Source organism: Petromyzon marinus, chromosome 73 (genome assembly GCF_048934315.1).
Source record: "Petromyzon marinus isolate PM22_M1 ecotype Great Lakes invasive population chromosome 73, UKy_Petmar_22M1.pri1.0, whole genome shotgun sequence".
Lineage (NCBI taxonomy): Eukaryota > Metazoa > Chordata > Hyperoartia > Petromyzontiformes > Petromyzontidae > Petromyzon > Petromyzon marinus.
In genome coordinates this window covers 590,504-611,545 of record NC_133739.1, presented here as the reverse complement: position 1 = coordinate 611,545, position 21,042 = coordinate 590,504, and positions in this window count along the sequence as shown.

The following is a 21,042-nucleotide window of genomic DNA, read 5'->3' as shown; positions in this document are numbered from 1 at the left end:
GTCTCACTTATTAACACATGAACCCTGAGGGAGTCTCACTGATTAACACTGAACCCTGTGGGAGTCTCACTGATTAACACTGAACCCTGTGGGAGTCTCACTGATTAACACTGAACCCTATGGGACTCTCATTGATTAACACTGAACCCTGTGGGAGTCTCACTGATTAACACTGAACCCTGTGGGAGTCTCACTGATTAACATTGAAATCTATGGGAGTCTCACTGATTAACACTGAACCCTATGGGAGTCTCACTGATTAACAATGAACCCTATGGGAGTCTCACTGATTAACACTGAACCCTATGGGAGTCTCACTGTTTAACACTGAACCCTGTGGGAGTCTCACTGATTAACACTGAACCCTGTGGGAGTCTCACTGATTAACACTGAACCCTGTGGGAGTCTCACTGATTAACACTGAACCTATGGGAGTCTCACTGATTAACCCTGAACCCTGTGGGAGTCTCACTGATTAACACTGAACCCTATGGGAATCTCACTGATTAACACTTAACCCTATGGGCATCTCACTGATTAACACTGAACCCTTAGGGAGTCTCACTGATTAACACTGAACCCTGTGGGAGTCTCACTGATTAACACTGAACCCTGTGGGAGTCTCACTGATTAACACTGCACCCTGATGGAGCCTCACTGATTAACACTGAACCCTGTGGGAGTCTCACTGATTAACACTTAACCAAATGGGAGTCTCACTGATTAACACTGAACCCTGAAGGAGTCTCACTGATTAACACTGAACCCTAAGGGAGTCTCACTGATTAACACTGAACCCTGTGGGAGTCTCACTGATTAACATTGAAATCTATGGGAGTCTCACTGATTAACACTGAACCCTATGGGAGTCTCACTGATTAACAATGAACCCTATGGGAGTCTCACTGATTAACACTGAACCCTGTGGGAGTCTCACTGATTAACACTGAACCCTGTGGGAGTCTCACTGATTAACACTGAACCCTGTGGGAGTCCCAGTGATTAACACTGAACCCTGAGGGAGTCTCACTGATTAACACTGAACACTGTGGGAGTCTCACTGATTAACACATGAACCCTGAGGGAGTCTCACTGATTAACACTGAACCCTGTGGGAGACTCACTGATTAACACTGAACTCTGTGGGAGTCTCACTGATTAACACTGAACCCTGTGGGAGTCTCACTGATTAACACTGAACCCTGTGGGAGTCCCAGTGATTAACACTGAACCCTGAGGGAGTCTCACTGATTAACACTGAACCCTATGGGAGTCTCACTTATTAACACATGAACCCTGAGGGAGTCTCACTGATTAACACTGAACCCTGTGGGAGTCTCACTGATTAACACTGAACCCTGTGGGAGTCTCACTGATTAACACTGAACCCTATGGGACTCTCATTGATTAACACTGAACCCTGTGGGAGTCTCACTGATTAACACTGAACCCTGTGGGAGTCTCACTGATTAACATTGAAATCTATGGGAGTCTCACTGATTAACACTGAACCCTATGGGAGTCTCACTGATTAACAATGAACCCTATGGGAGTCTCACTGATTAACACTGAACCCTGTGGGAGTCTCACTGATTAACACTGAACCGTGTGAGAGTCTCACTGATTAACACTGAACCCTGTGGGAGTCCCAGTGATTAACACTGAACCCTGAGGGAGTCTCACTGATTAACACTGAACACTGTGGGAGTCTCACTGATTAACACTGAACACTGTGGGAGTCTCACTGATTAACACTGAACCCTGTGGGAGTCTCACTGATTAACACTGAACCCTATGGGAGTCTCACTGATTAACACATGAACCCTGAGGGAGTCTCACTGATTAACACTGAACCCTGTGGGAGTCTCACTGATTAACACTGAACCCTGTGGGAGTCTCACTGATTAACACTGAACCCTATGGGACTCTCATTGATTAACACTGAACCCTGTGGGAGTCTCACTGATTAAAACTGAACCTTGTGGGAGTCTCACTGATTAACACTGAAACCTGTGGGAGTCTCACTGATTACCACTGAACCCTGTGGGAGTCTCACTGATTAACAATGAACCCTGTGGGAGTCTCACTGATTAACACTGAACCCTATGGGAGTCTCAATGATTAACACATGAACCCTGTGGGAGTCTCATTCATTAACACTGAACCCTGTGGGAGTCTCACTGATTAACGCTGAACCCTGTGGGAGTCTCACTGATTAACACTGAACCCTATGGGAGTCTCACTGATTAACACTGAACCCTGTGGAAGTCTCACTGATTAACACTGAACCCTGTGGGAGTCTCACTGATTAACACTGAACCCTGTGGGAGTCTCACTGATTACCCCTGAACCCTGTGGGAGTTTCACTGATTAACACTGAACCCTGTAGGAGTCTCACTGATTCACACTGAACCCTGTGGGAGTCTCACTGATTAACACTGAACCCTGTGGGAGTCTCACTGATTAACACTGAAACCTATGGGAGTCTCACTGATTAACACTGAACACTGTGGGAGTCTCACTGATTAACACTGAACCCTGTGGGAGTCTCACTGATTAACACTGAACCCTATGGGAGTCTCACTGATTAACACATGAACCCTGAGGGAGACTCACTGATTAACACTGAACCCTGTGGGAGTCTCACTGATTATTACTGAACCCTATGGGACTCTCATTGATTAACACTGAACCCTGTGGGAGTCTCACTGATTAACACTGAACCCTGTGGGAGTCTCATGATTAACACTGAACCCTGTGGGAGTCTCACTGATTACCACTGAACCGTGTGGGAGTCCCACTGATTAACAATGAACCCTGTGGGAATCTCACTGATTAACACTGAACCCTATGGGAGTCTCACTGATTAACACATGAACCCTGTGGGAGTCTAATTCATTAACACTGAACCCTGTGGGAGTCTCACTGATTAATGCTGAACCCTGTGGGAGTCTCACTGATTAACACTGAACCCTATGGGAGTCTCACTGATTAACACTGAACCCTGTGGAAGTCTCACTGATTAACACTGAACCCTGTGGGAGTCTCACTGATTAACATTGAACCCTGTGGGAGTCTCACTGATTACCCCTGAACCCTGTGGGAGTCTCACTGATTAACACTGAAACCTATGGGAGTCTCACTGATTAACACTGAACACTGGGGGAGTCTCACTGATTAACACTGAACCCTATGGGAGTCTCACTGATTAACACTGAACCCTATGGGAGTCTCACTGATTAAAACTTAACCCTATGGGCGTCTCACTGATTAACACTGAACCCTGTGGGAGTCTCACTGATTAACACTGAACCCTGTGGGAGTCTCACTGATTACCCCTGAACCCTGTGGGAGTTTCACTGATTAACACTGAACCCTGTAGGAGTCTCACTGATTCACACTGAACCCTGTGGGAGTCTCACTGATTAACACTCAACCCTGTGGGAGTCTCACTGATTAACACTGAAACCTATGGGAGTCTCACTGATTAACACTGAACACTGTGGGAGTCTCACTGATTAACACTGAACCCTGTGGGAGTCTCACTGATTAACATTGAACCCTGTGGGAGTCTCACTGATTACCCCTGAACCCTGTGGGAGTCTCACTGATTAACACTGAAACCTATGGGAGTCTCACTGATTAACACTGAACACTGGGGGAGTCTCACTGATTAACACTGAACCCTATGGGAGTCTCACTGATTAACACTGAACCCTATGGGAGTCTCACTGATTAAAACTTAACCCTATGGGCGTCTCACTGATTAACACTGAACCCTGTGGGAGTCTCACTGATTAACACTGAACCCTGTGGGAGTCTCACTGATTACCCCTGAACCCTGTGGGAGTTTCACCGATTAACACTGAACCCTGTAGGAGTCTCACTGATTCACACTGAACCCTGTGGGAGTCTCACTGATTAACACTCAACCCTGTGGGAGTCTCACTGATTAACACTGAAACCTATGGGAGTCTCACTGATTAACACTGAACACTGTGGGAGTCTCACTGATTAACACTGAACCCTGTGGGAGTCTCACTCATTAACACTGAACCCTATGGGAGTCTCATTGATTAACACATGAACCCTGAGTGAGACTCACTGATTAACACTGAACCCTGTGGGAGTCTCACTGATTACCACTGAACCCTGTGGGAGTCTCACTGATTAACACTGAACCCTGTGGGAGTCTCACTGATTACCCCTGAACCCTGTGGGAGTTTCACTGATTAACACTGAACCCTGTAGGAGTCTCACTGATTCACACTGAACCCTGTGGGAGTCTCACTGATTAACACTCAACCCTGTGGGAGTCTCACTGATTAACACTGAAACCTATGGGAGTCTCACTGATTAACACTGAACCCTGTGGGAGTCTCACTGATTAACACTGAACCCTAAGGGACTCTCATTGATTAACACTGAACCCTGTGGGAGTCTCACTGATTAACACTGAACCCTGTGGGAGTCTCACTGATTAACACTGAACCCTGTGGGAGTCTCACTGATTACCACTGAACCCTGTGGGAGTCTCACTGATTAACAATGAACCCTGTGGGAGTCTCACTGATTAACACTGAACCCTATGGAAGTCTCACTGATTAACACATGAACCCTGTGGGAGTATCATTCATTAACACTGAACCCTGTGGGAGTCTCACTGATTAATGCTGAACCCTGTGGGAGTCTCACTGATTAACACTGAACCCTATGGGAGTCTCACTGATTAACACTGAACCCTGTGGAAGTCTCACTGATTAACACTGAACCCTGTGGGAGTCTCACTGATTAACATTGAACCCTGTGGGAGTCTCACTGATTACCCCTGAACCCTGTGAGAGTCTCACTGATTAACACTGAAACCTATGGGAGTTTCACTGATTAACACTGAACCCTGGGGGAGTCTCACTGATTAACACTGAACCCTAAGGGAGTCTCACTGATTAACACTGAACCCTATGGGAGTCTCACTGATTAAAACTTAACCCTATGGGCGTCTCACTGATTAACACTGAACCCTGAGGGAGTCTCACTGATTAACACTTAACCAAATGGGAGTCTCACTGATTAACACTGAACCCTGAGGGAGTTTCACTGATTAACACTGAACCCTAAGGGAGTCTCACTGATTAACACTGAACCATGTGGGAGTCTCACTGATTAACACTGAAATCTATGGGAGTCTCACTGATTAACACTGAACCCTATGGGAGTCTCACTGATTAACAATGAACCCTATGGGAGTCTCACTGATTAACACTGAACCCTGTGGGAGTCTCACTGATTAACACTGAACCCTGTGGGAGTCCCAGTGATTAACATTGAACCCTGAGGGAGTCTCACTGATTAACACTGAACACTGTGGGAGTCTCACTGATTAACACTGAACACTGTGGGAGTCTCACTGATTAACACTGAACCCTGTGGGAGTCTCACTGATTAACACTGAACCCTATGGAAGTCTCACTGATTAACACATGAACCCTGAGGGAGTCTCACTGATTAACACTGAACCCTGTGGGAGTCTCACTGATTAACACTGAACCCTGTGGGAGTCTCACTGATTAACACTGAACCCTGTGGGAGTCTCATTCATTAACACTGAACCCTGTGGGAGTCTCACTGATTAACGCTGAACCCTGTGGGAGTCTCACTGATTAACACTGAACCCTATGGGAGTCTCACTGATTAACACTGAACCCTGTGGAAGTCTCACTGATTAACACTGAACCCTGTGGGAGTCTCACTGATCAACATTGAAACCTGTGGGAGTCTCACTGATTACCCCTGAACCCTGTGGGAGTTTCACTGATTAACACTGAACCCTGTAGGAGTCTCACTGATTCACACTGAACCCTGTGGGAGTCTCACTGATTAACACTGAACCCTGTGGGAGTCTCACTGATTAACACTGAAACCTATGGGAGTCTCACTGATTAACACTGAACCCTGGGGGAGTCTCACTGATTAACACTGAACCCTATGGGAGTCTCACTGATTAACACTGAACCCTATGGGAGTCTCACTGATTAAAACTTAACCCTATGGGCGTCTCACTGATTAACACTGAACCCTGAGGGAGCCTCACTGATTAACAATGAACCCTGTGGGAGTCTCACTGATTAACACTGAACCCTATGGGAGTCTCACTGATTAACACTTAACCAAATGGGAGTCTCACTGATTAACACTGAACCCTGAGGGAGTCTCACTGATTAACACTGAACCCTAAGGGAGTCTCACTGATTAACACTGAACCCTGTGGGAGTCTCACTGATTAACACTGAAATCTATGGGAGTCTCACTGATTAACACTGAACCCTATGGGAGTCTCACTGATTAACAATGAACCCTATGGGTGTCTCACTGATTAACACTGAACCCTGTGGGAGTCTCACTGATTAACACTGAACCCTGTGGGAGTCCCAGTGATTAACACTGAACCCTGAGGGAGTCTCTCTGATTAACCCTGAACACTGTGGGAGTCTCACTGATTAATACTGAACACTGTGGGAGTCTCACTGATTAACACTGAACCCTGTGGGAGTTTCACTGATTAACACTGAACCCTATGGAAGTCTCACTGATTAACACATGAACCCTGAGGGAGTCTCACTGATTAACACTGAACCCTGTGGGAGTCTCACTGATTAACACTGAACCCTGTGGGAGTCTCACTGATTAACACTGAACCCTATGGGAGTCTCACTGATTAACCCTGAACCCTGTGGGAGTCTCACTGATTAACACTGAACCCTATGGGCGTCTCACTGATTAACACTGAACCCTGAGGGAGTCTCACTGATTAACACTGAACCCTGTGGGAGTCTCACTGATTAACACTGAACCATGTGGGAGTCTTACTGATTAACACTTAACCAAATGGGAGTCTCACTGATTAACACTGAATCCTGTGGGAGTCTCACTGATTAACACTGAAACCTATGGGAGTCTCACTGATTAACACTGAACCCTATGATAGTCTCACTGATTAACAATGAACCTTATGGGAGTCTCACTGATTAACACTGAACCCTATGGGAGTCTCACTGATTAACACTGAACCCTGTGGGAGTCCCAGTGAATAACACTGAACCCTGAGGGAGTCTCACTGATTAACACTGAACACTGTGGGAGTCTCACTGATTAACACTGAACACTGTGGGAGTCTCTCTGATTAACACTGAACCCTGTGGGAGTCGTCACTGATTAACACATGAACCCTGAGGGAGTCTCACTGATTAACACTGAACCCTGTGGGAGTCTCACTGATTAACACTGAAGCCTGTGGGATTCTCACTGATTAACACTGAACCCTATGGGAGTCTCATTGATTAACACTGAACCCTATGGGAGTCTCACTGATTAACACTGAACACTGTGGGAGTCTCTCTGATTAACACTGAACCCTATGGGAGTCGTCACTGATTAACACATGAACCCTGAGGGAGTCTCACTGATTAACACTGAACCCTGTGGGAGTCTCACTGATTAACACTGAAGCCTGTGGGATCCTCACTGATTAACACTGAACCCTATGGGAGTCTCATTGATTAACACTGAACCCTATCGGAGTCTTACTGATTAACACTGAACCCTGTGGGAGTCTCACTGATTAACACTGAACCCTATGGGGGACTCACTGATTAACACTGAACCCTATGGGAGTATCACTGATTAACACTGAACCCTCTGGGAGTCTTACTGATTAACACTGAACCCTGTGAGAGTCTCACTGATGAACACTGAACCCTATGGGAGTCTGACTGATTAACCCTGAACCCTGTGAGAGTATCACTGATTAATACTGAACCCTGTGGGAGTCTCACTGATTAACACTGACCCCTGTGGGAGTCTCACTGATTAACACTGAACCCTGTGGGACACTCACTGATTAACAATGAACCCTGTGGGAGTTTCACTGATTAACACTGAACCCTATGGGGGTCTCACTGATTAACACTGAACCCTGTGGGAGTCTCACTGATTACCACTGAACCCTGTGGGAGTCTCACTGATTAACAATGAACCCTGTGGGATTTTCACTGATTAACACTGCACCCTATGGGAGTCTCACTGATTAACACTGAACCCTGTGGGAGTCTCACTGATTAACACTGAACCCTGTGGGAGTCTCACTGATTAACACTGAACCCTGTGGGAGTCTCACTGATTAACACTGAACCCTATGGGAGTCTCATTGATTAACACATGAACCCTGAGCGAGACTCACTGATTAACACTGAACCCTGTGGGAGTCTCACTGATTAACACTGAACCCTGTGGGAGTCTCACTGATTAACACTGAACCCTAAGGGACTCTCATTGATTAACACTGAACCCTGTGGGAGTCTCACTGATTAACACTGAACCCTGTGGGAGTCTCACTGATTAACACTGAACCCTGTGGGAGTCTCACTGATTACCACTGAATCCTGTGGGAGTCTCACTGATTACCACTGAATCCTGTGGGAGTCTCACTGATTAACAATGAACCCTGTGGGAGTCTCACTGATTAACACTGAACCCTATGGGAGTCTCACTGATTAACACATGAACCCTGTGGGAGTATCATTCATTAACACTGAACCCTGTGGGAGTCTCACTGATTAACGCTGAACCCTGTGGGAGTCTCACTGATTAACACTGAACCCTATGGGAGTCTCACTGATTAACACTGAACCCTGTGGAAGTCTCACTGATTAACACTGAACCCTGTGGGAGTCTCACTGATTAACATTGAACCCTGTGGGAGTCTCAGTGATTACCCCTGAACCCTGTGAGAGTCTCAATGATTAACACTGAAACCTATGGGAGTTTCACTGATTAACACTGAACCCTGGGGGAGTCTCACTGATTAACACTGAACCCTATGGGAGTCTCACTGATTAACACTGAACCCTATGGGAGTCTCACTGATTAAAACTTAACCCTATGGGCATCTCACTGATTAACACTGAACCCTGAGGGAGTCTCACTGATTAACACTTAACCAAATGGGAGTCTCACTGATTAACACTGAACCCTGAGGGAGTCTCACTGATTAAAACTGAACCCTAAGGGAGTCTCACTGATTAACACTGAACCCTGTGGGAGTCTCACTGATTAACACTGAAATCTATGGGAGTCTCACTGATTAACACTGAACCCTATGGGAGTCTCACTGATTAACACTGAACCCTGAGGGAGTCTCACTGATTAACACTGAACACTGTGGGAGTCTCACTGATTAACACTGAACACTGTGGGAGTCTCTCTGATTAACACTGAACCCTGTGGGAGTCTCACTGATTAACACTGAACCCTATGGGAGTCGTCACTGATTAACACATGAACCCTGAGGGAGTCTCACTGATTAACACTGAACCCTGTGGGAGTCTCACTGATTAACACTGAAGCCTGTGGGATTCTCACTGATTAACACTGAACCCTATGGGAGTCTCATTGATTAACACTGAACCCTATGGGAGTCTTACTGATTAACACTGAACCCTGTGGGAGTCTCACTGATTAACACTGAACCCTATGGGGGACTCACTGATTAACACTGAACCATGTGGGAGTCTCACTGATTAACACTGAAATCTATGGGAGTCTCACTGATTAACACTGAACCCTATGGGAGTCTCACTGATTAACAATGAACCCTATGGGAGTCTCACTGATTAACACTGAACTCTGTGGGAGTCTCACTGATTAACACTGAACCCTGTGGGAGTCCCAGTGATTAACACTGAACCCTGAGGGAGTCTCACTGATTAACACTGAACACTGTGGGAGTCTCACTGATTAACACTGAACACTGTGGGAGTCTCACTGATTAACACTGAACCCTGTGGGAGTCTCACTGATTAACACTGAACCCTATGGAAGTCTCACTGATTAACACATGAACCCTGAGGGAGTCTCACTGATTAACACTGAACCCTGTGGGAGTCTCACTGATTAACACTGAACCCTGTGGGAGTCTCACTGATTAACACTGAACCCTGTGGGAGTCTCATTCATTAACACTGAACCCTGTGGGAGTCTCACTGATTAACGCTGAACCCTGTGGGAGTCTCACTGATTAACACTGAACCCTATGGGAGTCTCACTGATTAACACTGAACCCTGTGGAAGTCTCACTGATTAACACTGAACCCTGTGGGAGTCTCACTGATCAACATTGAAACCTGTGGGAGTCTCACTGATTACCCCTGAACCCTGTGGGAGTTTCACTGATTAACACTGAACCCTGTAGGAGTCTCACTGATTCACACTGAACCCTGTGGGAGTCTCACTGATTAACACTGAACCCTGTGGGAGTCTCACTGATTAACACTGAAACCTATGGGAGTCTCACTGATTAACACTGAACCCTGGGGGAGTCTCACTGATTAACACTGAACCCTATGGGAGTCTCACTGATTAACACTGAACCCTATGGGAGTCTCACTGATTAAAACTTAACCCTATGGGCGTCTCACTGATTAACACTGAACCCTGAGGGAGCCTCACTGATTAACAATGAACCCTGTGGGAGTCTCACTGATTAACACTGAACCCTATGGGAGTCTCACTGATTAACACTTAACCAAATGGGAGTCTCACTGATTAACACTGAACCCTGAGGGAGTCTCACTGATTAACACTGAACCCTAAGGGAGTCTCACTGATTAACACTGAACCCTGTGGGAGTCTCACTGATTAACACTGAAATCTATGGGAGTCTCACTAATTAACACTGAACCCTATGGGAGTCTCACTGATTAACAATGAACCCTATGGGTGTCTCACTGATTAACACTGAACCCTGTGGGAGTCTCACTGATTAACACTGAACCCTGTGGGAGTCCCAGTGATTAACACTGAACCCTGAGGGAGTCTCTCTGATTAACCCTGAACACTGTGGGAGTCTCACTGATTAATACTGAACACTGTGGGAGTCTCACTGATTAACACTGAACCCTGTGGGAGTTTCACTGATTAACACTGAACCCTATGGAAGTCTCACTGATTAACACATGAACCCTGAGGGAGTCTCACTGATTAACACTGAACCCTGTGGGAGTCTCACTGATTAACACTGAACCCTGTGGGAGTCTCACTGATTAACACTGAACCCTATGGGAGTCTCACTGATTAACCCTGAACCCTGTGGGAGTCTCACTGATTAACACTGAACCCTATGGGCGTCTCACTGATTAACACTGAACCCTGAGGGAGTCTCACTGATTAACACTGAACCCTGTGGGAGTCTCACTGATTAACACTGAACCATGTGGGAGTCTTACTGATTAACACTTAACCAAATGGGAGTCTCACTGATTAACACTGAATCCTGTGGGAGTCTCACTGATTAACACTGAAACCTATGGGAGTCTCACTGATTAACACTGAACCCTATGATAGTCTCACTGATTAACAATGAACCTTATGGGAGTCTCACTGATTAACACTGAACCCTATGGGAGTCTCACTGATTAACACTGAACCCTGTGGGAGTCCCAGTGAATAACACTGAACCCTGAGGGAGTCTCACTGATTAACACTGAACACTGTGGGAGTCTCACTGATTAACACTGAACACTGTGGGAGTCTCTCTGATTAACACTGAACCCTGTGGGAGTCGTCACTGATTAACACATGAACCCTGAGGGAGTCTCACTGATTAACACTGAACCCTGTGGGAGTCTCACTGATTAACACTGAAGCCTGTGGGATTCTCACTGATTAACACTGAACCCTATGGGAGTCTCATTGATTAACACTGAACCCTATGGGAGTCTCACTGATTAACACTGAACACTGTGGGAGTCTCTCTGATTAACACTGAACCCTATGGGAGTCGTCACTGATTAGCACATGAACCCTGAGGGAGTCTCACTGATTAACACTGAACCCTGTGGGAGTCTCACTGATTAACACTGAAGCCTGTGGGATCCTCACTGATTAACACTGAACCCTATGGGAGTCTCATTGATTAACACTGAACCCTATCGGAGTCTTACTGATTAACACTGAACCCTGTGGGAGTCTCACTGATTAACACTGAACCCTATGGGGGACTCACTGATTAACACTGAACCCTATGGGAGTATCACTGATTAACACTGAACCCTCTGGGAGTCTTACTGATTAACACTGAACCCTGTGAGAGTCTCACTGATGAACACTGAACCCTATGGGAGTCTGACTGATTAACCCTGAACCCTGTGAGAGTATCACTGATTAATACTGAACCCTGTGGGAGTCTCACTGATTAACACTGACCCCTGTGGGAGTCTCACTGATTAACACTGAACCCTGTGGGACACTCACTGATTAACAATGAACCCTGTGGGAGTTTCAATGATTAACACTGAACCCTATGGGGGTCTCACTGATTAACACTGAACCCTGTGGGAGTCTCACTGATTACCACTGAACCCTGTGGGAGTCTCACTGATTAACAATGAACCCTGTGGGTTTTTCACTGATTAACACTGCACCCTATGGGAGTCTCACTGATTAACACTGAACCCTGTGGGAGTCTCACTGATTAACACTGAACCCTGTGGGAGTCTCACTGATTAACACTGAACCCTGTGGGAGTCTCACTGATTAACACTGAACCCTATGGGAGTCTCATTGATTAACACATGAACCCTGAGCGAGACTCACTGATTAACACTGAACCCTGTGGGAGTCTCACTGATTAACACTGAACCCTGTGGGAGTCTCACTGATTAACACTGAACCCTAAGGGACTCTCATTGATTAACACAGAACCCTGTGGGAGTCTCACTGATTAACACTGAACCCTGTGGGAGTCTCACTGATTAACACTGAACCCTGTGGGAGTCTCACTGATTACCACTAAACCCTGTGGGAGTCTCACTGATTAACAATGAACCCTGTGGGAGTCTCACTGATTAACACTGAACCCTATGGGAGTCTCACTGATTAACACATGAACCCTGTGGGAGTATCATTCATTAACACTGAACCCTGTGGGAGTCTCACTGATTAACGCTGAACCCTGTGGGAGTCTCACTGATTAACACTGAACCCTATGGGAGTCTCACTGATTAACACTGAACCCTGTGGAAGTCTCACTGATTAACACTGAACCCTGTGGGAGTCTCACTGATTAACATTGAACCCTGTGGGAGTCTCAGTGATTACCCCTGAACCCTGTGAGAGTCTCAATGATTAACACTGAAACCTATGGGAGTTTCACTGATTAACACTGAACCCTGGGGGAGTCTCACTGATTAACACTGAACCCTATGGGAGTCTCACTGATTAACACTGAACCCTATGGGAGTCTCACTGATTAAAACTTAACCCTATGGGCGTCTCACTGATTAACACTGAACCCTGAGGGAGTCTCACTGATTAACACTTAACTAAATGGGAGTCTCACTGATTAACACTGAACCCTGAGGGAGTCTCACTGATTAAAACTGAACCCTAACGGAGTCTCACTGATTAACACTGAACCCTGTGGGAGTCTCACTGATTAACACTGAAATCTATGGGAGTCTCACTGATTAACACTGAACCCTATGGGAGTCTCACTGATTAACACTGAACCCTGAGGGAGTCTCACTGATTAACACTGAACACTGTGGGAGTCTCACTGATTAACACTGAACACTGTGGGAGTCTCTCTGATTAACACTGAACCCTGTGGGAGTCTCACTGATTAACACTGAACCCTATGGGAGTCGTCACTGATTAACACATGAACCCTGAGGGAGTCTCACTGATTAACACTGAACCCTGTGGGAGTCTCACTGATTAACACTGAAGCCTGTGGGATTCTCACTGATTAACACTGAACCCTATGGGAGTCTCATTGATTAACACTGAACCCTATGGGAGTCTTACTGATTAACACTGAACCCTGTGGGAGTCTCACTGATTAACACTGAACCCTATGGGGGACTCACTGATTAACACTGAACCCTATGGGAGTATCACTGATTAACACTGAACCCTCTGGGAGTCTTACTGATTAACACTGAACCCTGTGAGAGTCTCACTGATGAACACTGAACCCTATGGGAGTCTGACTGATTAACCCTGAACCCTGTGAGAGTATCACTGATTAATACTGAACCCTGTGGGAGTCTCACTGATTAACACTGACCCCTGTGGGAGTCTCACTGATTAACACTGAAACCTGTGGGACACTCACTGATTAACAATGAACCCTGTGGGAGTCTCACTGATTAACACTGAACCCTATGGGAGTCGTCACTGATTAACACATGAACCCTGAGGGAGTCTCACTGATTAACACTGAACCCTGTGGGAGTCTCACTGATTAACACTGAAGCCTGTGGGATTCTCACTGATTAACACTGAACCCTATGGGAGTCTCATTGATTAACACTGAACCCTATGGGAGTCTTACTGATTAACACTGAACCCTGTGGGAGTCTCACTGATTAACACTGAACCCTATGGGGGACTCACTGATTAACACTGAACCCTATGGGAGTATCACTGATTAACACTGAACCCTCTGGGAGTCTTACTGATTAACACTGAACCCTGTGAGAGTCTCACTGATGAACACTGAACCCTATGGGAGTCTGACTGATTAACCCTGAACCCTGTGAGAGTATCACTGATTAATACTGAACCCTGTGGGAGTCTCACTGATTAACACTGACCCCTGTGGGAGTCTCACTGATTAACACTGAACCCTGTGGGACACTCACTGATTAACAATGAACCCTGTGGGAGTTTCACTGATTAACACTGAACCCTATGGGGGTCTCACTGATTAACACTGAACCCTGTGGGAGTCTCACTGATTACCACTGAACCCTGTGGGAGTCTCACTGATTAACAATGAACCCTGTGGGATTTTCACTGATTAACACTGCACCCTATGGGAGTCTCACTGATTAACACTGAACCCTGTGGGAGTCTCACTGATTAACACTGAACCCTGTGGGAGTCTCACTGATTAACACTGAACCCTGTGGGAGTCTCACTGATTAACACTGAACCCTGTGGGAGTCTCACTGATTAACACTGAACCCTAAGGGACTCTCATTGATTAACACTGAACCCTGTGGGAGTTTCACTGATTAACACTGAACCCTGGGGGAGTCTCACTGATTAACACTGAACCCTATGGGAGTCTCACTGATTAACACTGAACCCTATGGGAGTCTCACTGATTAAAACTTAACCCTATGGGCGTCTCACTGATTAACACTGAACCCTGAGGGAGTCTCACTGATTAACACTTAACCAAATGGGAGTCTCACTGATTAACACTGAACCCTGAGGGAGTCTCACTGATTAAAACTGAACCCTAAGGGAGTCTCACTGATTAACACTGAACCCTGTGGGAGTCTCACTGATTAACACTGAAATCTATGGGAGTCTCACTGATTTACACTGAACCCTATGGGAGTCTCACTGATTAACACTGAACCCTGAGGGAGTCTCACTGATTAACACTGAACACTGTGGGAGTCTCACTGATTAACACTGAACACTGTGGGAGTCTCTCTGATTAACACTGAACCCTGTGGGAGTCTCACTGATTAACACTGAACCCTATGGGAGTCGTCACTGATTAACACATGAACCCTGAGGGAGTCTCACTGATTAACACTGAACCCTGTGGGAGTCTCACTGATTAACACTGAAGCCTGTGGGATTCTCACTGATTAACACTGAACCCTATGGGAGTCTCATTGATTAACACTGAACCCTATGGGAGTCTTACTGATTAACACTGAACCCTGTGGGAGTCTCACTGATTAACACTGAACCCTATGGGGGACTCACTGATTAACACTGAACCCTATGGGAGTATCACTGATTAACACTGAACCCTCTGGGAGTCTTACTGATTAACACTGAACCCTGTGAGAGTCTCACTGATGAACACTGAACCCTATGGGAGTCTGACTGATTAACCCTGAACCCTGTGAGAGTATCACTGATTAATACTGAACCCTGTGGGAGTCTCACTGATTAACACTGACCCCTGTGGGAGTCTCACTGATTAACACTGAACCCTGTGGGACACTCACTGATTAACAATGAACCCTGTGGGAGTCTCACTGATTAACACTGAACCCTATGGGAGTCTCACTGATTAACACTGAAGCCTGTGGGATTCTCACTGATTAACACTGAACCCTATGGGAGTCTCATTGATTAACACTGAAGCCTGTGGGATTCTCACTGATTAACACTGAACCCTATGGGAGTCTCATTGATTAACACTGAACCCTCTGGGAGTCTTACTGATTAACACTGAACCCTGTGAGAGTCTCACTGATGAACACTGAACCCTATGGGAGTCTGACTGATTAACCCTGAACCCTGTGAGAGTATCACTGATTAATACTGAACCCTGTGGGAGTCTCACTGATTAACACTGACCCCTGTGGGAGTCTCACTGATTAACACTGAACCCTGTGGGACACTCACTGATTGACAATGAACCCTGTGGGAGTTTCACTGATTAACACTGAACCCTATGGGGGTCTCACTGATTAACACTGAACCCTGTGGGAGTCTCACTGATTACCACTGAACCCTGTGGGAGTCTCACTGATTAACAATGAACCCTGTGGGATTTTCACTGATTAACACTGCACCCTATGGGAGTCTCACTGATTAACACTGAACCCTGTGGGAGTCTCACTGATTAACACTGAACCCTGTGGGAGTCTCACTGATTAACACTGAACCCTGTGGGAGTCTCACTGATTAACACTGAACCCTGTGGAAGTCTCACTGATTAACACTGAACCCTATGGGGGACTCACTGATTAACACTGAACCCTATGGGAGTATCACTGATTAACACTGAACCCTCTGGGAGTCTTACTGATTAACACTGAACCCTGTGAGAGTCTCACTGATGAACACTGAACCCTATGGGAGTCTGACTGATTAACCCTGAACCCTGTGAGAGTATCACTGATTAATACTGAACCCTGTGGGAGTCTCACTGATTAACACTGACCCCTGTGGGAGTCTCACTGATTAACACTGAACCCTGTGGGACACTCACTGATTAACAATGAACCCTGTGGGAGTTTCACTGATTAACACTGAACCCTATGGGGGTCTCACTGATTAACACTGAACCCTGTGGGAGTCTCACTGATTACCACTGAACCCTGTGGGAGTCTCACTGATTAACAATGAACCCTGTGGGATTTTCACTGATTAACACTGCACCCTATGGGAGTCTCACTGATTAACACTGAACCCTGTGGGAGTCTCACTGATTAACACTGAACCCTGTGGGAGTCTCACTGATTAACACTGAACCCTGTGGGAGTCTCACTGATTAACACTGAACCCTATGGGAGTCTCATTGATTAACACATGAACCCTGAGCGAGACTCACTGATTAACACTGAACCCTGTGGGAGTCTCACTGATTAACACTGAACCCTGTGGGAGTCTCACTGATTAACACTGAACCCTAAGGGACTCTCATTGATTAACACTGAACCCTGTGGGAGTTTCACTGATTAACACTGAACCCTGGGGGAGTCTCACTGATTAACACTGAACCCTATGGGAGTCTCACTGATTAACACTGAACCCTATGGGAGTCTCACTGATTAAAACTTAACCCTATGGGCGTCTCACTGATTAACACTGAACCCTGAGGGAGTCTCACTGATTAACACTTAACCAAATGGGAGTCTCACTGATTAACACTGAACCCTGAGGGAGTCTCACTGATTAAAACTGAACCCTAAGGGAGTCTCACTGATTAACACTGAACCCTGTGGGAGTCTCACTGATTAAGACTGAAATCTATGGGAGTCTCACTGATTAACACTGAACCCTATGGGAGTCTCACTGATTAACACTGAACCCTGAGGGAGTCTCACTGATTAACACTGAACACTGTGGGAGTCTCACTGATTAACACTGAACACTGTGGGAGTCTCTCTGATTAACACTGAACCCTGTGGGAGTCTCACTGATTAACACTGAACCCTATGGGAGTCATCACTGATTAACACATGAACCCTGAGGGAGTCTCACTGATTAACACTGAACCCTGTGGGAGTCTCACTGATTAACACTGAAGCCTGTGGGATTCTCACTGATTAACACTGAACCCTATGGGAGTCTCATTGATTAACACTGAACCCTATGGGAGTCTTACTGATTAACACTGAACCCTGTGGGAGTCTCACTGATTAACACTGAACCCTATGGGGGACTCACTGATTAACACTGAACCCTATGGGAGTATCACTGATTAACACTGAACCCTCTGGGAGTCTTACTGATTAACACTGAACCCTGTGAGAGTCTCACTGATGAACACTGAACCCTATGGGAGTCTGACTGATTAACCCTGAACCCTGTGAGAGTATCACTGATTAATACTGAACCCTGTGGGAGTCTCACTGATTAACACTGACCCCTGTGGGAGTCTCACTGATTAACACTGAACCCTGTGGGACACTCACTGATTAACAATGAACCCTGTGGGAGTCTCACTGATTAACACTGAACCCTATGGGAGTCGTCACTGATTAACACATGAACCCTGAGGGAGTCTCACTGATTAACAATGAACCCTGTGGGAGTCTCACTGATTAACACTGAAGCCTGTGGGATTCTCACTGATTAACACTGAACCCTATGGGAGTCTCATTGATTAACACTGAACCCTATGGGAGTCTTACTGATTAACACTGAACCCTGTGGGAGTCTCACTGATTAACACTGAACCCTATGGGGGACTCACTGATTAACACTGAACCCTATGGGAGTATCACTGATTAACACTGAACCCTCTGGGAGTCTTACTGATTAACACTGAACCCTGTGAGAGTCTCACTGATGAACACTGAACCCTATGGGAGTCTGACTGATTAACCCTGAACCCTGTGAGAGTATCACTGATTAATACTGAACCCTGTGGGAGTCTCACTGATTAACACTGACCCCTGTGGGAGTCTCACTGATTAACACTGAACCCTGTGGGACACTCACTGATTAACAATGAACCCTGTGGGAGTTTCACTGATTAACACTGAACCCTATGGGGGTCTCACTGATTAACACTGAACCCTGTGGGAGTCTCACTGATTACCACTGAACCCTGTGGGAGTCTCACTGATTAACAATGAACCCTGTGGGATTTTCACTGATTAACACTGCACCCTATGGGAGTCTCACTGATTAACACTGAACCCTGTGGGAGTCTCACTGATTAACACTGAACCCTGTGGGAGTCTCACTGATTAACACTGAACCCTGTGGGAGTCTCACTGATTAACACTGAACCCTATGGGAGTCTCATTGATTAACACATGAACCCTGAGCGAGACTCACTGATTAACACTGAACCCTGTGGGAGTCTCACTGATTAACACTGAACCCTGTGGGAGTCTCACTGATTAACACTGAACCCTAAGGGACTCTCATTGATTAACACTGAACCCTGTGGGAGTCTCACTGATTAACACATGAACCCTGTGGGAGTATCATTCATTAACACTGAACCCTGTGGGAGTCTCACTGATTAACGCTGAACCCTCTGGGAGTCTCACTGATTAACACTGAACCCTATGGGAGTCTCACTGATTAACACTGAACCCTGTGGAAGTCTCACTGATTAACACTGAACCCTGTGGGAGTCTCACTGATTAACATTGAACCCTGTGGGAGTCTCAGTGATTACCCCTGAACCCTGTGAGAGTCTCAATGATTAACACTGAAACCTATGGGAGTTTCACTGATTAACACTGAACCCTGGGGGAGTCTCACTGATTAACACTGAACCCTATGGGAGTCTCACTGATTAACACTGAACCCTATGGGAGTCTCACTGATTAAAACTTAACCCTATGGGCGTCTCACTGATTAACACTGAACCCTGAGGGAGTCTCACTGATTAACACTTAACCAAATGGGAGTCTCACTGATTAACACTGAACCCTGAGGGAGTCTCACTGATTAAAACTGAACCCTAAGGGAGTCTCACTGATTAACACTGAACCCTGTGGGAGTCTCACTGATTGACACTGAAATCTATGGGAGTCTCACTGATTAACACTGAACCCTATGGGAGTCTCACTGATTAACAATGAACCCTATGGGAGTCTCACTGATTAACACTGAACCCTGTGGGAGTCTCACTGATTAACACTGAACCCTGTGGGAGTCCCAGTGATTAACACTGAACCCTGAGGGAGTCTCACTGATTAACACTGAACACTGTGGGAGTCTCACTGATTAACACTGAACACTGTGGGAGTCTCACTGATTAACACTGAACAATGTGGGAGTCTCACTGATTAACACTGAACCCTATGGAAGTCTCACTGATTAACACATGAACCCTGAGGGAGTCTCACTGATTAACACTGAACCCTGTGGGAGTCTCAATGATTAACGCTGAACCCTGTGGGAGTCTCACTGATTAACACTGAACCCTTTAGGAGTCTCACTGATTAACACTGAACCCTGTGGAAGTCTCACTGATTAACACTGAACCCTGTGGGAGTCTCACTGATTAACATTGAACCCTGTGGGAGTCTCACTGATTACCCCTGAACCCTGTGGGAGTTTCACTGATTAACACTGAACCCTGTAGGAGTCTCACTGATTCACACTGAACCCTGTGGGAGTCTCACTGATTAACACTGAACAATGTGGGAGTCTCACTGATTAACACTGAACCCTATGGAAGTCTCACTGATTAACACATGAACCCTGAGGGAGTCTCACTGATTAACACTGAACCCTGTGGGAGTCTCACTGATTAACGCTGAACCCTGTGGGAGTCTCACTGATTAACACTGAACCCTTTAGGAGTCTCACTGATTAACACTGAACCCTGTGGAAGTCTCACTGATTAACACTGAACCCTGTGGGAGTCTCACTGATTAACATTGAACCCTGTGGGAGTCTCACTGATTACCCCTGAACCCTGTGGGAGTTTCACTGATTAACACTGAACCCTGTAGGAGTCTCACTGATTCACACTGAACCCTGTGGGAGTCTCACTGATTAACACTGAACCCTGTGGGAGTCTCACTGATTAAC